The sequence below is a fragment of the Micropterus dolomieu genome, linkage group LG13, assembly GCF_021292245.1.
Source record: "Micropterus dolomieu isolate WLL.071019.BEF.003 ecotype Adirondacks linkage group LG13, ASM2129224v1, whole genome shotgun sequence".
In the NCBI taxonomy this organism is placed as follows: domain Eukaryota; kingdom Metazoa; phylum Chordata; class Actinopteri; order Centrarchiformes; family Centrarchidae; genus Micropterus; species Micropterus dolomieu.
This window is the reverse complement of record NC_060162.1, coordinates 11,450,185-11,468,368: the sequence shown is the minus strand read 5'-3', so window position 1 is coordinate 11,468,368 and position 18,184 is coordinate 11,450,185. Positions and strand designations below refer to the sequence as shown.

The 18,184-nt window shown below is 41.2% G+C and overlaps 1 protein-coding gene across 4 annotated transcripts in view; it reads left to right on the top strand.

Moving 5' to 3' along the window:
• sema4d (sema domain, immunoglobulin domain (Ig), transmembrane domain (TM) and short cytoplasmic domain, (semaphorin) 4D) overlaps nucleotides 1-18,184 on the top strand; it is a 40,431-nt gene that overhangs the window by 6,132 nt on the left and 16,115 nt on the right. For all 4 annotated transcript variants that reach the window (XM_046066243.1, XM_046066245.1, XM_046066241.1 and 1 more), the window contains exons 2-3: nucleotides 3,118-3,223; nucleotides 9,855-9,913. The gene's annotated coding sequence lies outside the window, so the exon portion shown is untranslated. The remainder of the gene's footprint in view (nucleotides 1-3,117; nucleotides 3,224-9,854; nucleotides 9,914-18,184) is intronic.

Genomic DNA, 18,184 nt, shown 5'->3' with positions numbered 1-18,184 from the left:
AATTGCCTACTATCTGGCTTGTGGACAGTTGAATAGATCTCTGGCATATTAGAAATTGTGGTCAGGTGTCTTAAAGTTTTGGCAGTTCCACGGTCCGATATCCCTCATGGCTGCTGTCAAAAGATCTTTCAAACAGCAGTGAGCTTGTTTTAATTTTACTTGAGTAGTATTTTACATGTCTTGAAACTACTATGACACAAAACTGAACTTGGCTGCACCTTAGACTATATTGCCTTGTCTGCATCTTACAGACATCTGCGTCTGCACATTTTCGTCTTACATTCTGTTCCTAATAGAAAACCACAAAGTAACATTGCTTAACATTACAACTTAATTGCTTGTGAGCACTGGGTTCAGCTATGTCAAAGCTTGCTAACATGTCTTTTTCAAGTGCTATCACTCCACTTCAAAGAGCACTGTTCTGTAAGTAGGTCTCTATTGCTGCTGTTCACTGCGAGAAACCACTCAATCTCTTGTCAGTCACGTGACTTTTTTTAAACCACCAGCTGCAGGTTTCTTGCAGCACAAGTTTGGCTGCTGTTTATTGTTAACTGCATTCAGTATTGTGTTGAATTGCCAGCATCCAGGCACTGTATCACTGTTTGCGTGAGAAGACAAGAGTTTAATTTGGGGTTTTGGGTAAGGAACTCCTCGCTTTGCAGGAAAAGACTACTTGCATCATCACAACAGCGCGCATGGGACATTTTTCATATAAAGCTCTCATACTTGGGTGGATTGCCACATTAGGCAAAAGAATGGACTGCATATTTCAACAATTTTAGGAATGTAAGGAAATGTCATTTGGAAATGGACTTATTGTGCTTCTCGAGACAGAATGTGACATTTCATCCATAACATTTTGTTAAAAAATTTGGCAGATAGCCCTGCACAATCACATGTATTTCCAATGTACACAAATTCATTCCAATTTCACCCCAGTTCATTTGACTTTGTGTGAACGTAATTACGACATCGGAGTTATCCTTTTTTGAAAATATTTCCCATAAACGCAGCGACTGAGAGACTACAGGAAATGGAACTAAACTGATTACCGGAGATTACTTTGGGTATATACAGCTAATGCCTGTTTATGCACTGAAGACAGACACATGGACACAAGTTCAATGTGCTGCTGTCAGACAGGAAAATGGAAGAGACATGCGGACAGGTAAACAAATGCATCGGGAGCATCAACGTCAATTCATACTCGACATCTGCAAAGAATTCAGGGGTGATGTAGCATGGAAAAGGAGGCACGTCAGCCTGATGAGCCACGTTCCTTACACAGACAGACTGTCGCTGGCTGGCTCTGAGGCTGGTGGCTGTCTGTCTGGGCTTGGGGCTGAAAGGACTGGGTGGGGTTGAGATACTTCATTCACTCCTCTGTCCCTCCAGTTGTAGCTGACAGCAATCAAACCCTCTTGGATTAATCAGTGTTGGATTATTAACTGAAATACACATGTTTTCTGAGGTAAAACATATGATTTAAATGATGATTTGCCTATTCTGCTTCAGGTCTGTTATGTGTACTTGAAATGTCATTTTACCTTTTTATCTGCTTATGGAACATAAATCCCACTCTGGCTGGTCACAATCTGTGTTATGCCAGTGTGTTAACACATAACAGGGTATAATCTATGAATCTAACGTGCTGCTATCATAATCTTTTAAAGGCAGATAAGCTGAAGAGCTAATGCCAGGTTTGGGAGTTTGCTCATCAGCCAGCAGGACACAGGATGTGCCTTCTCTCGTGATCGGCTCATTAAAATTTAAACATCTGAATTCTAGCAGGCAGTGAACATCTGCTAATTTATGTACATTCAAACATTAGCACAGACGTGTTTATAGTTTTCTTCAGATTATGGCATTTGTTGCACCTTCTTATGGCCCCTCTTGATCATTTTGAATTTTTATTATCTTTTAAAAATATATCTTTTAATTCAATCTAATGCTGGATGACAACCAGCTGCACTGATCCAAATTGTCGCTGCTCCTTTGTCACACAATGCATTATTCATCTGTGATTTGGGTTTATCCTGTCTGCTTTTTACCCAGAGGATTTCTTGGTGCACTCTGTTTATGCTAGCTAGCTGGCTGGTTGGCTGCCTTGGTAACTATGGTAACAGTATCCCCCAGAAAGTTGGAGAGACCAGACTTTGCTAGGCTAATTGTGAGCAAGTGAAGCATTGTCTGCAAAGTTAGCCTTAGTCCCATCTTGGACAAGGGCCTGTTAGGGTTTTTTATGCCCTCAGTGATTTTCATAGCCATCTCAATAGAAGTGATTTCTCAGACCTCTTTGTTTTATAAGGTATTTGTTTCTTGCCAGAGAGGGTTGAATCATCTAGCTACTTGACCTACATTCAAGTAAAACAAAAGAATGTACATAGTTCATGTTTTCTCTGATGGAATAATTTTTTTCTCTCCTTATCTTTTAGGTATTAGACTATTTGCTTAATAAAACAATCTATAAGAATACATCATAGTGGGCTGTGACAGGCATTTTTCACTGTTTTCCTACATTTTATAGACAAAACCACTATTTCCATCCATCGACAACTGCTTATCCCGCATACAGGGTCGCGGGGGGCTGGAGCCAATCCCAGCTTACATCGGGTGAAAGGCGGGGTACACCCTGGAAAGGTCGCCAGTCCATCGCAGGGCCACACATAGTCAAGTTTATTTATAAAGCACATTTAAAAACAACCAGAGTTGACCAAAGTGCTCGACAAGTTGTACAGTAGAAGACCTAAAAATTAAAACCAGATAAATTAAAACAGGCCAAACAACCACTCACACTCACACCTAAGGACAATTTTAGAGACGCCAATTAACCCAGTCTGCATATCTTTGGATGGTGGGAGGAAGCCGGAGCACCCAGAGAGAACCCTCGCGGACACGGGGAGAACTTGCAAACTCCACACAGAAAGGCCAGGGCCAAAATGACTATTTGATAATGAAAATGGTTTATTATTAATTGTTAGTTTCAGCCTTAGATTATGTTACTATCAAGTTAAAGTAATTTTACATGAGGGAGTATTATGATCTTGTCTACCTACTACTATATTGTGTATTAATGATTTACTCTAATGAAGCATTACTTTTGCTCCTCTCTTGTAGACTGGTGTGATTTGCCCTGGGCATCAACCATTTCCAACTGTGTGAAGAAAAGCGAAAAAGAAGTTTTAATGAATCAGTATTCGCTAGCCGACGCCATGACAGACAAGTAAGTGGTTTATCTTGTTCAAATGTGTGCTTGTGTGTATTTGTGTGAAGGGCCCACTGTACTGTCCTTTTGTCTAGTGTGGAGTAAGACGATGATTGTCTCTTGTGATTACACAATTACACATCTTTCTTGCTCGGCTCAAGATTGTCTCCTGGACGTGTGTTTCAGTACAGAAGTGGAGGAGAGTCGGGGGTTCTGATAGCACAGAGAGAAGTGTGTTGTGTTGGGGGGAATGGGGGTGGTGGTGGTGGTATAAAGACGGTCTGTTTTGTTCCTGAAGACGTATGACATTTGCATCAGGGCTCATTTGCATTCTCGTTCACTCTGCTGGTATGTTGCTGCTGCTGTTAGTTGGTCCTTATTTCCCTGACAAAACAGACATTTAAAGGGGTTTGAGGCTTCGCCATACTACCTATTCGTTTGCTCCTTCTTTTTGTTGTTCCTTCATCTTTTCCCTTCCCCCTTTTCATTTTGGACCCGTTCTCTATGCTCCCTATCTCTTTTCTCTTTTTGTCTCTTTTGTCAACTTTGCCTTTGTCTCTCGGTCCGGTGTGTGTCGGACTTTTATCTATAGAGGATGGAGAATTTGGGTGCAGTAAGCAAAATAATCTGCTGTCAGCGTTCATAATAAGCGGAATAAGTGGTGAATGGTCAGTCAGCTGAAAGGGATAGACGCAAACACGGTGAAGGCCAAACAAGGCCAGGCTTATTATGTGCTTTGAGTTACAGAAAAGGAAAAGGGCAGTAAAAAGAAAAAAGTTTGGTCAGTAACAAAAAAGAAGAAACAGGCTGTTTTCAGAAAACTTTAACTGTACTGGTAATGGATGCACATGAAGGACTCAATGGAAAGGCAGAGGAGCTTTATATGTATACAGTAAAGTTTCCAAGGTAGTGTTGTTATGGGAAATGAAGTTCATGTGATTCAGTGTTTGGATGCACTTAGTCAACCTCTAGCATCTCTCCACTTATTACTAATGCACCTGCTGACCCTCTTCAGAGGAAGAGAGAGCGAGAGAAGGGGTGAGGTCTGGTGAGTCAGTCAGTCTTTCTATGAAACAGGCCTCTGGGTAGCACCCTGGCTAAGAACAGCACACTTTAATGTCAGTATAAAATATTGTGCATCTAATTGGTTTGTAGGGTCGGATAATGCTATACTTGCCCAGAGGGGAATTTCTCTTGCAAATTAGAAGGTTATACCACTTCAGCCATTCCCTTAAAGATGCATTGCTGTTTATGCAGAGCCAGACGTTTAGGCTGGGAACTTTTTAAGTGTTTTGGATGCAGCATAAAAGAAAAACTAGGAAAAAAGATGATCTTGTAAAACCTTATTTTTAAAAAACAAGATGCAGCAGTTTTTTTTTTTTTTTTTTTTTTTTTTTTTAAATGGGACTCTGCTGGACCAAATCAAAGTGAAGTGAAGGCTCGGAGTTTCTAAGTAAGAGATGATGTTGTTGACAAGTTGTCCCATTGGATGAAAGGTATCTAGGCAACCAGAAAGGGGCGAAAAGGGGGAGGGTGGCAGTTTATTGTGTGCTAGATGCTAGTCCATGTTGTAGGATGATTGTTTGTCAGGGAAGAATGATAAATGTTACGCCAAAAGGAAGTGAGGGGAGAAGTTGGAGGACGTGCCCCCAACAGTGACGGCGAACAAAGCCTCCCTCAACATGGAACTACTTAAGATTCATACAAAGGCAGAAGAAGACGGCCACTTATTTTCTCTCTAACGCACACACAGATGCCCCCTTTTTTCCTCTAGCTCACTCATGACCAAACATTTGCACTTAGCGGGATATGAGTGGACATTTCTGTAGATATATGCATTCCAATTGGTATTCCCAGATACACGCTACCATGCAGACACAACATTTACTGACATTTTCCAACAACGTGCACATGACCTTCAAGTGCACAAACTTCACATTTGCTTAGTGTAACAGCTTTGCATCTGTGTTTTCCGTGCAGAACCTGCTATTCATTCAGGAGCTGATTATCCAGCTGCAAATGTGCCCTCAAAAATGAACATGTTTCGATTGCGGGATTTTGAGGTCAGCCTCCTATTGTACCAGGATGCTCTGGGATGAGGAAACATTCTAAAGCCAGATTTGCTCCGTAGCACTTGTAGACGGGGATTCTTTCTGTTGAAATTCAAGTCTGCATAATCCTCTTCGTGTGTGTGCACAAGTACAGAGTCCACGCTCCCTCCAACCAGGATTTCAATGAACAGGAATTTTACCAATGATTTGCACCGGGGTTCACTGTATTGCATCATGAAAGTAGGACAGAAAGACAATGCCCCAAATGCGAGAATGTATTCGTAAATCAAATCAAATGTTATTTTGACATTTCTGTAAAACTCTAAGCTACGATTTGGGCCTCTGTTCTTTTGGGGGAAAAACACAAAAGCAAGATGGAAAAATGTGTTATTCCTAAACCCCTTTAACCATACGTCCATGGTTCTTTATGCAACGGATCCATTCGGTTTTCCAAAAGGAGAATCATCCTCCTACTCATTTCTCCTCGTTCTTTTCTTTGTCCTCTCTCCAACCACTGTATGAATCTGCACACTGAAATATCTTCTCTTATAGCAAACCTTGTTTTCTCTCTCTTCCCCTCTCGCTCATTTTCCTTCCCTCCCCCACCTGTGGTGGTGCGCACTGACAGGCCTGAGACTTGGGATGTTTATAGATGGACAGTAAGGGTAGCTGCACAGAGATGAGAGAGACTGTGTGTGCTTTTGCTGGAATGACCACGCTGTCATAGAGATGAGAGGCCTTTCCCAGTCTACTGTAGGTCTGTTTGCTTTGTATATCTGTGTCAGTCAAGGACCCACGTGTTTGTGTGTATTCATGTCAGTCCCAGGGGAGCTAGGATCCAAAACCACCTAAGAAGCCGGTTAAGAGCTTTGTAACTGTCACTTACAGTAAAGTGCAACATGTATGCTAGTTAGAAACCTGCTAAACTCCCAAATGTTTGATCAGAAGTTGCACCCCTGAGAATACAGACAACTGAAAGACTGAATCGAAGGATTTGTTAGAAGAACGTGTTTAAGAGACTGCTCTTTTATGTGCAATCTGGCTGTATGTTTGTAGATTAATAATTGCATCTTTCCTGCTTTCCACCAAGCACCTGAATGCAGCTCTTAACTGTCTCAACAATAACTCCACGTTGATTTTTAGGGATATTCTAGATGTCCGTCGGTCCACACCACTTTTCATCCAGGCTGAAATATATAAAGTATTTGATGAATTGCCACAAAATGTGGTTCTGATTTGTGTGAATCCTACAGACTTTGTGATCCCCCTGACTTTTCCTCTTGTGCCACTATGTGGTTGAAATTTATGGTCTTGATTTAAATATCTGGACATCTTTTAGATGGATTACCATTAAATTTTGTACAGATATGAGTTGATGCCCAGAGGATTAATTCTAATGACTTTGGTAATCCTCTGACTGTTCCTGCTAGCGCCATAATCAGGTCAACACTTGAATTGGTCCAGTACTTTTTTTTTTATGACCAAATACCTGCAAAACTAATTATCAGCCTCAGCTGTACTTTGTGTTTATTGCTAATTAGCAAACATGACACACTAAACTAAGATGATTACCATGGTCAACATTATACCAGCTAAGTATCAGCATGTTAACAATGTCAATGTGAAAGTGTTAGCATGCTGGTGGGGGCGGGAGTTTAGCTCAAAGCACCGCTGGGTCTGAGTACGGCTTCACAAAGCCACCTGCGTGGCTGTAGACCCTTGTTTTATGGTACTTAAATGAATAGATGGTCTGCTTCAGAACTTGGCTGAACAGGGGTTCTTTAGACTTTTAGACATTTAGCTGATTTCTCAGCCAAGACTGTACATGGAAATAAAAACCCAAAAGCTGACAACACAATTGCCTGGAACATTATGCTGAAATAAAATAGTCCAGCTGGTTTGTTGTAGGTTTTATGTGGAGACTTCCTGATAGTAAGGATTTGGTTCTAAATGCCTGAATTAAATTCACTATTTCTGTAAGACATGGGGTACTGGTAAGAGAAATAGAGTTGTGGTGGTCATATGATACTGACGAAAGCTTGAGCTGGCGTCGGAGGGGAAATCAGGTGTCACAGTGATGTGAGCTCAATAGCCCATCCTGTCAGTATGTTTACCATAGGCTGGGTTTCTGAAGTAGGGCCTATTAATACATTTGTTCTGGCTTGAAGAGTCTTCAAAAGGCCAGCTTTGCCCACTCTCATTCAGGTCCACTCATCAATTAAAAAAACCCAGACCCATGACATCTCCACTTCCTCTCTGTCCCCTCTCCAGACTGAGGTGTCACCAAGGGCGTGGTTTGGGGCACGGCTGGGCTTAACAGCCACTCCGGACATCCTGAATTGAGACGTGAAGGCGCGGTGTCACTGGTGTCATTGACAATCGTGGGTGCATAGTTAAAAGATCTGTATCAGCTGTCACAGGGATTTGTGGGAGCCGAGGGAAGCCAAGTCAAAGTGCTTCCTAAGGATGTCGAGGGGGATACACCCTTTGGCCCACGGCTCATCAATCTTAAGCACCTGTCATCTTCTCCCAGTGGTCCATTGATGCTGTGAGAGGATGGTGAGAGGCAGGGACTCGTTGTGTCGTGTATTTCTGCTTTTTTCTTTTTTTTTTCTTTTTCCTTTGTGTGTCTGGAGGAAAGGGAAAAACAGTGATACATTTTGCATAGTCTTAGTGGTTATACACTGCAACTATAAAGCATGGCGCTTGACCTTGATGTACATGAGTAACCATCTTATGTGGCTTTAGGAAACTGAAAGTAATATGCTATTACTTATGGTCAGCTGAAATCCATACTTGATACAAATGCAAAAAGTAATTGTAATATGGATAAATATACCCCACCGCAACTAACTCAGGATACTGGGGTCACAGTTGAATATATGTGCAACCTGAGAATAGACATGTTCATGCACATTCAATGCTTCTCTTTTTTGTCTTAATATGATCCTTTGTAAGTGAAGTGCCCATGTTTGTAGTCTGGTGTGTATCATTTCTGCTTAGCATAATCTGATTATTCTTTTATACAGTAGGGCAGGGGGCCTGCATTACAGTAGCTTACCCCACCGGGCAAATGCTAATGTATCTGCATATTTTAGTTGATTTGGGTGACCTGAATTCAGTTGTCTGGAAGATTTGTCTCCTTTTTTCTGGGACAGCATTTGTTGCTTTGCCAGCAACATCCACTCTGACAGCTTGTTTGTTTTGTTTATCTCTATTTATTTAAAGATTGGAAAGAAATGTTGAAAGGAGCATTGATTCTCTGTTAAAAAGTTAGAAAGTGAGTCACAAAGTGAACTATAGCCAAGGCAAAGTAAATATGTAAGTCCATGTTTTCCACTCAAACAGAGTTGGATTGTAGTGGACTGTGGGAATAAAGCTTGTGTACTTGTGCAGGGAGAATGTATTCAGCCTTGTTGTAAAGGTTTTCATTTTGCTCAAGGAAGCAGTCTAAGGGAACAGAGTGGAAAGCGTTGTGAATGGAGGCCCAACCATCTGTCACGATGGCAATAAGATTTCTACCTTCCCTCCCTTTTGACTTATAAAAACTTGTTTTTGTGTACTGAAAAGAAAAGAATTTTCCCAGCTGACTGTTCTGTTACTGCTAATGCAGATTATTCCCTAAAGTCTTTGTTCTCGTTTTGATTCATTAGTGATGCACGACCCCAGTGCTGACACTGTACAAAACTGTGAAAGCCCTAAAAACCTGTTTTCTCAATCAGCTTCTTTTTGTGAACAATGTGGAGCTACATTACAACATAATTCTCTGCCAAAGTTAAAGCTGCTTTGGTTGTTTTCAATTGAGAGATTTTCTGTCTGTGCTGTTATTGGTCGTGAGGTTTGAGGCTGAGTTTGAAAAAAAAGGGGAAGTCACCTACTTCTATGGACCAATTAGGATTTTGCTATGGAATGTTGTTCCGACATTTTGTACACAAAACAATTTAATTGATTGTTCAAGAAAATAATAATCTGCAGATTAATCGATTCATGAAAAGAACTGTTAGATGCAGACTTAAGAGAAATACTTCACATTTATATGCATGTTTTCAGGGGGTTTGAAGGTTATAGTGGCCTTGATAACATTTGTGCTCACATATCTCAAAGGCAAAGAAGCGGAAGAGGAAATGAATATAGCAGTCACAGACCTCAGGTTCCTCTGATGGTGTTTCTACAAGCTAAAGTTCTAATGTGCTAATGTGATCATTTGCATGCTCACCAGTCATTTGTCCTTGATGATAAAATGTTAGGACAGTCCTGGCTGACATATGAAATCACTGGCTTGGGCAGTGGATATTTAAGTCACTACCTAATAGATTTGTCCTTCCCAGAATGATTATCTACCTAACTTGTGTGTGTGGATGAGTGAATAAGTGATATGTGTTTTTGTAAATGTTGTTTAATGGCAGTCTTATTGTGCATCATGTGTTTTTACTGATTCATCACCTTGTCTGTCTAACCATGGTCTAGTCAGCTTACCACACAAACACACTGGACATGCGCACACAATGCACACAAACCACTTCTTCCCTCTTGTAGGCGCACACACTCTCTACATAACTGTCTTGTCTGATCTTTCTGTCTTCTCCCCCCCTCCCTAGCTTGAGGATTTTATAATTCTCTCCGGAGGAAGAGCGTCGCATCTTGTAAGGAGCCACAGGTCAGAAACTCTACTCCTCTCCCTCCCTCCCCCTTTTTGCTGTGCAGAGCGACACTGAGCTGCTCATGAGCCCGCCTGCTTCAACACGAATGCTGCATGCATCTACAACCCCTTTCCTGTAACCACCCCCGGGGCTTTACTCCTTTTTTGTTCCCCCTGCATGTCCACACCTGACCTGGGCAATCCTACTTTGATTTGATTCTGCTTGGCTTTGGTGCTTGTGGTGCCAATTTTGAGTCCTTTTTTGTAATGATACTTTCCCTTTCAACCAATCACTGTCATTTTCTTCACTTTGTGATTTTGCTTTCCTTTTCTCTTTAAGTTGTGATTTTCTTGTTTTATATCTGCTTTGAAGCAAGCTGATGGTCTACGTTGTTTTGTATACATCTAATGTTTACAGTGACATACATTGCTGCTTGCTTCCAGTGGCCTTTTGGACAACAAACTACGCTCTGTAGCTTTGCAGTTGAAAGTTTGCTGAACCTCTCCCCCAAACAGTGATTGTCCAATCATAGCAACTGTACTTTGCAACTGTAACAAGGCACGTCAGGTCTGTCAAGTTTTGAATTTATTCAAATGCGGAAGCAGTGTGAATGGGGCTTTAAACTCAAGAGTTTGAAGGGTGGTTTCTTTTTTATGGCCTTTTCACCACCAAAAACACTGGAGCAGAAGTGTACTGGATAAAGCAGCGTGTTTGTCTACTATGTTAGCATTTTTAGCTAACCGGTGTACTACGTAAAGTGGTAAACTAACCTTACTTCCAATTCCAAGGAGCAAATCTTTAGCATACTACGTTATTATGTGGGGTTACAGATAATTTGGTTTGGGGAAGTTTTACACTTTAGCAACTAAATAAGCTAGCTAGCTACTGCTAATGAAATGGCGACTGTCATCATTTCAGTTAACAAAATATGCTGTCATTAGCTGGAAATGAGAAGTCTGCTTTTGTTAACTTGTGTTAACAATGTGTGAAATTGAGGACCTCGTGTTTGGAAAAATAACGTCCAATTTCAAGTGTTATTGTAGTGAGAGAAGAATGCTTGCGTGGCGTTAACTAGGGGAGGAGCTGATGCTAACACCTGTTCCCCAGGGATCACGTCTTTCAAAAGTGCTTTTACTTTCAGGATGTATTTATATTATTGAAGTTGTGTTTATAAGTAATTCTGCTTATTCAGCTGCTTTAACTAATGTTTTTTTAATGCTGTAAATTATTTTCATTACCATGAAGTCCAGGATGTATGTCCTAAATCTGCCCGCCAGATCACGAGAAATCTGTGTGATCAGTGTTAAACGTTTTGGGCTTGGCTTTGTGTTTGTTACGCCTCTCTGTGCTGTGAAGGAAATGGTGAAATTAGTGTTTTATCTCCTGGTATGCCAAGTTCAGGAGGACACACTGTTAGTGTTGTGGCAGCCTGTGGGTGATGGGGTGAGTTTTCACACAGCACTCCAATGGAGGTTTTTGTCTCTGCTGTCCAAAATTACCACCATGAAATCAGTGCCTGCTGAAGGGAGAAAAGCTGAAGAGAAAGGAGTTCTTCTTAAAGGCAGGAAAGAGAGGAGAAAATATAGTAGGGTTTTTAGTGATGTTTACAGCCCCTTCCTTCAAATGTCCCCTGAGTAACTGTAATTTGAAAGACGGTTTGTTTTTGTTTCTTTATTTATCTCATTGTATTCTTTCACCAGTGCACCATAATCAGTAAAATGTTTGCAGTGTAACTAAGGGCAGTCCTATTTAGATATTTATATTCCATGGCAGTTGATTCAAAACCCAGACCTTGAGACTTATTCTGCTCTGGGAGCTGAAGTCACCTGCTCTTGGCTATTGCTGTTTAAAAAGCTACCATCAATGTGACTACCATTCACCAACCGCAAGGCCTTCAGCTGGGGACCACAAGACCTTCAGCTGGGCTTTCGCAGCTTCCCAAAATAGTCCCACATTATACGCCTCAAGGCCTGGCTGGCATCACCGTAGCCTCAAGAAAACTACATCAATTGAAAGGTTTATGACTTTACTGTGCGTGGTGGCTTTCATCTGAGCCCCAGACTATGTGGCGTATTCATCCAATGATAAGTGACAAAACAAATGTTTTTCACTGGATCTTGAACACCACATTTGAAGAGCAGCATCACCTAGGCGGTCTCCTCACAGCACATCAGGTTAGTGTGAGAAGCTTAGTTTGAGGAAGTTTTAGTTGTCTTTCTACAGGAAATTGTGCATTATTGGGAATATTGGCATTTTGCATCAAGACACTTGGAAGTAAAGTCTTAATTGTCTTCAACAAACTGCTGTCTGAGACCTGTGTACTAACAGGAGACCTAAAAGGCAATTTTCAGATGTGTAAATGCGTAAGTAGGTAATCCTCAAAAGTTCCCTTATTGTTATTTTTGTCATTGCAGATGTCAATAGTAAAACTCCTCCACTTATTTTCTCCTTTTTAATAAAAAAAAAAAAAAAAAAGCGCATGGTGATTATGTTTTCATGTTAAACTACAGAGGAACATTGGGTACTTGGATGGGGAACACCACACAGCAATCCTGGTCCTCTAGTTAGCTTACTTCACTTGCCTGTATGTTTATAGGGAAGTTTTTCAGATCTTCCAGAGCCATGTGACTCAGGGAAAGGGCGTGTTGTTTTTAAAAAGCTTTCCATCGGCAGACTAAATATACCCCTTACTGGACCTGACCCCTCATTTGCCTTTGCTGTGGCCACTTTAGGTCGACATGCTAGCTCAGCAGGGGCCCTACAGCTAGTAATTATATTGGAGGGTTTCCATTTAACATCCCCTGTGTAGTGTTGAATTCACACAAGCTGTTTTCCTCAATTTAGACATTTGGGTTGTCATTCGTGGTTTACCTAAATTTTATTCTACCTACTTAATTTTCTGTACCAGTTTCTAGCCTGTTACACATCAGAAATGAGCATCATGTGCTCCTTGTCATCATTCATTATTAAATGTAGAAGTGAATTAATGTTATGAATGTAGCAGATCATGCCTTAATCCTTGATATAGCCAGATCAAGAAGTTGAAAAGTTTAACTTTTCCTCCCATTTGTCATCCAGTGAGCTCATCATGGATAATGTACGATGACTGCTGCATCATCTGTTGCAGTTTTTAGATGATTTTCTCCTATGGCAAATAGTCAGCTGTACAGTAGAGGTTCTGCAGCTGTTCACTGGCTTTCAGATGGCTTTATGTTAACATGATGTGGCTTTGACACGGTAGCTTTGCACTTCACAAATGAAAGCTGCTGCCTATCTTCAGTGAAGACCTGATGGTTTGGACATTGACCAGAGCTGCAGGTTGAACTGGTTGTGTGTTGATTTATCCCGATGACTTTGACAAATTGAGCAAATAAGACTATTCTTGAAAGTAAGGGGAAGTCTTTGATGCATAAGGAGGTGCAGGAAGTCTTATTGCCACAAGTGATATTCACTTCAAACATTGGTCGTGGCTGAACATTACAAGTGTGAGAAGGAAAAAACAGGCTGTGTGTGTGGAATTTGAAAGAAGTGATGTTACCATTCCTCTGTGAGCTGCTCCTCATCTCTGCACGGAGCTAATGGCTCAAGGCTACATTAGACATTATTAACATCCACCTAAATCCCCTGACTGAACCCTCTGTGCTTGTGTTGCATTGTGGTTAATGTAGATGCCAAATTTTGACAATTAAGAAGAATGTGTTGAATAAGAGAGATCATTTCTCTTGTGTCTGCTGCATCGAAACAGTGTTAATTTTTTTAGTGTCCATCGTGACGTCATGGGAATGTAATGCTAAATCAGGAAAGTTGTCTTTTTAAGATGTTGCCTAAGAGTGGCACAAAACTGGAGAGACTGTAGCCTTGATCACCAGATGGAAGTGTAATAGTCAGCTGGAGTTGTAAAAGCAGTAGCTTAGCCCATACTAAGACTGTAAAGCCTTGGTTATCTACACTTGAAATGTCAAAAACAGTTCATCCGCCTGTGGGGAAACACAACCCCAAACTCTGATGCAGCTGGCAGTATTTTAAGATGGGCTCTTGGTCCCTGTCTGGTCATATGAGGGATTTGATGCCTACAGTTGGCATTATCATGTACACATGTGAGCGTGCTCGAGTCTCTGCCACATCTATAGCCAAACTCCATTAATCTGCAATTGACATTGGAGCAGACATCTGTCCCCATCAGTGTGTCATCCTCTGTGGTTGCAGTATTTGGTTTCAAGTGGAGGCTATCTCGCTCCAAATAACCCACAATACCCGTGGAGAATAGCCCTAGTGAAAGAAGCACCTGCAGTACTTGGAGTCCTATGGACACGGAAGCAAATAGAAACGAAATGTCCATAACAAGTTGTTTAAGCCCATGGTAATGTTTTTAAATGTTTTGTTCAGCAACAAACAAAAGTGCAAAGATATTCAGTTTACTATCAAAGAAGGCTAAGAAAACCAGAAAATATTCACATTTGAGAAGCTGAAACCAGTGATTTCTTTTTTTTTTCCCCCCCTTTAAAAGATTGCTTAAATGATTGATCAATTGTGGGGACTGATCAGGCACGAGGTCATACTGCCGGTTATAATGTCAAACTACAGTATACGATTCAGAAGAGCACCCTGATTTGCATAAACTGTAAGTGCTGTGTTATCACCATTCCCACAGCTGGGCGGGTACTGTACATGGTACTGTTGATTGAGTCAGGGGTGAACTAAGAAAATGTTGTATATGCGTCAAGTTGATGGTTTATTAGGTACACTTAGCTAAAACTAATGAAGTCCTATCTATCCTATCAAGGTTATAATGTGCAGCTGTTGTTGAAAGTATTTGAGAGGTGTTCAATCCAAAACTAATGCAGTGTAATAAAACAGTTCTGTATTGTATTATACAGCGGTGTGTTTCTGTTATTTAGCCTATCCTCACTGGTATGAATCTGGTGGACAAAATAATGAAAACACCCGTCAGTGTAACGCAGTACAGTTCAACAGCAACACACACTGCAGCCTCCAAAATGGCCATGAATTTAAGTGAACAGTTTACTAAGTATTTTAGTCTTCATGAAGGTGGGATTTATTGCCGGACTGCATTAGTTTTAGCTAGGTATTAATTAATTATAAACTGCCAACAGAGTGCAGTTTTGTTATTGCTTGTCTCCTCGGGATATGTCAACCAGCCACAAGCTCATAAATTGTGATACCAGATGTAGAGAAGGACAGAGGAAACGCTAAGTATATGTGACCTGCAATGTAGTGGACGACTGATATGAGTTTTTCAGTGGCCAATGCCGATACTTAGAGAGAAGGGTAGCCGATGTATATTGCAGATAACAACAAAGAAAAATCATGTATAATCCCATTATTCTGTGCAGAGTACAATCTAATGCTTATCTTAGCCAGTAACATGTTATTTTAGATAGAATCTTTATTAATTGTGTTTAAGGAAGAGTGGGGAACAGTTTTTCAGAAGTGACGCCAATCTGCATTATTCTCTACAATATAACAGCTATTTAACGCCTTGTGATGTAGGTATCGGCTAATGCCGATTATCTCAAAATCCTAGCTATCAGTCTACCCCTACTGCCATGGTTTCATGTTGGTCTACTGTCTAAGAAACTGGCCGTCACACAAAAGAACAATTCCTCCCCTTCGCTGCTGAATTGACAACAGGATATAGACTTTACATAAAGGTGTGAAAGAGCAACTTGACGGCAGCAGAAGTTGTTGTTGTTGTTATTTTTTTTTTACTAAGAGGAAGATGAAATACTTTAGCTAGAGGAAAGTTAGTGTGCAGCACAGCATGGAAATGCCACACTGAACTGCCAAGAGATGTTCTTTCCACAAAATGAACTACTTAAAGCACATTTCCCATTACAGTTTGTTTGTGTATGGCTAGGCACATGGGTATTATAGCAACAGGCGCAGAAAAAAATCAGTAGCAGCCTCTTTGCGTGCTGCAGCAAAAGGAAGAAGAGCATCTCTGTGCGTTGATGCTGATGATGAGTGAGGACATGGAAAAGAGAGCCAGTGAGGGAAAAGAAGTGAGAGGTTGGAGTTGTTGGCAGGCAGTGAATGTCCAACTCCCTCTCATCATCCTCGATCACACCATGTGTCCTCACCATACTCTGTGCTCACAGGATGTGGAGCTTCTTTTCTGCACTCTCCCGCATTGGAAATGAAGGGGCTAGTGGTGAAGCTACAATGTGGTCTTATGTGACAAGTCATCCAACCATTTCCGCAGGTAATTAGATTCTCTTTGAGTCAGATATGGACGGTTTAGTTGATATAGCTTCAGGCCACTATAACAATTTGCCTATTAGCCCTTGAACAGATGGCAGTCACCACAAATAAAATCAAATGACTGTTAGGCCGTGTCCAGCCCTCCCCTCATTTGAATGAAGCCAGCCCGTCGACGCAGCAGGAGTGCCAACGCAGGCTCCAGCAAAACAACGCGGGGTCGTCCGGCAAAAAAGTGAAACCAGGTTTAACTTGCAATACAACACGACCTCATCTGACATGGTTTCAGTCGGAAAGCCTAAATGAATGCCACTTTGTTTCATTACTGAATTTAAGACTATTCTGTCCAGTCACTGTATTTAAATTTTTTCGATATCTGTTATAGAGAGCGTGGGTCGCCACGAGCAGAAGAATTGCAGTGAAAATGGATTTGCTAGATGTGTTACTAAGGAGTAGCTAGCCTTTTTTTCAACTTGTTTCATGTTGTCGTCTCTCTCACCGATCTCCTTTGTCGTCAGATACTTGTAGGAGCGCACGTAGACATCATAGGTATGGCATAAGAAGTGCGAATAAAGCTTTTACACTAAGGTACCCACAGGTATGATGCAAAGCAAACTTTTGTCATGCTTCCCTTTTAAAAATGTGATTGTGTGGTTTTGTAGTCCATGTTTATTATGTACACATGGCCAGTAATGTGTTCACTGAACAGTTTAGATGTTTGCTGTATCAACATGCACCAACTCTGCGTGTGGAGTATGCATTAGGGACCGATCTGATACACCAGATTGGTACCTGACTTTAATAAACAGGTCTGGTATAGGCAATGACTATTTAATACAATACAGTTACTTAATTTAAATTGATCATGAGATGCGTTAGGGTCTGGCTGACTCAGCCTAGGAGACAACACCGATTAGGCGTTTACTTCAGTGTTTGGGAAAGAAACAGAAACCCACTGGAGTTTCTATAAGGTGGGAAAAGATACATGTAGATGGGTCAGTCACACCCAGGTGGGAATGTAAAAAGAACTGATCAAACAGACAAAGAAGAGCAGTTCTGCACCAGTTTCTTACAACATACACTTAGACTGATAATTCTTAAACAAAATGTACTGTTGTATATTTTCCACCAGGCCCCCCTCATTTTCAGTAATGAACATGACTGGGTGGATTATACAACTCAGGATAACTGTCAGCTTGCTGTCTTTGATATTTCCAACACCTGGAATCAAAAGATTTGTCTTGTACACACGTTGGCCTTAAACAAACATTGTTGCTGTGAAGACGCCATTCTGTATCTCTTATCATTTGTAATTTACAAGGACACTGCTCTGTCTTGTCTAAGAAGTGCAAACAAACTTTCTTCTTTACCATTTAAACTGGCTTTTTACAGAAAAGTACTAATGAGGGAACAGTGTAGTAGTTATAGGCTGCCTTGGTAATTCAGCAGTCATTGCGGTCTTGCTTGATTAGCAAATGGTGTGCGCCGAAGGGAAAAACAATAATCAAAAGGTGTATAGCTATGAACCCCCACCCAGTGGTTAAATCTGGTTATACAGTGATTTATTACAGTCAATCAAAATGAAATGGTTGGCACACCCCTAACTATTTGTTTGTGTTGCATAAAGACATAAAAGCACTTTTCAGATATATTTGATTTATTTTCATTCAAAGTGCTTATGCACAGATAGGCAGAGCTCCAGTTTCCCCCTCTCTGTCCCCTGTCCTCAGTGGGCAGCCTGCCAGTATCTCTGCCCAGTTAACAGCAGAGTGCTGGGAACCCCAAGGCCCCAAGCAGGTGTCAACCTCCCTGCCCAGCCAAAGGCGCTGAGAGGGAAACACAAAAGGCTCAAAGAGACCTGCCAGCATGGTAACCGTCTTAAATATCCCAGGCCAGTATGGCCACTCCTCTAAATCTCTCAGCAGCATACGGTAGCTGCCAGTGTGCTCTTTCTGCTACTGTAACACTGGCTCAAAGGGGTATGAAGAATTTTTTTTTTTTAAAGCTTTGCCCTAAATGGGTTTCAGTTCAGAGTGATAAGATTGATAGAGGGCATCAGGAGTGCACAG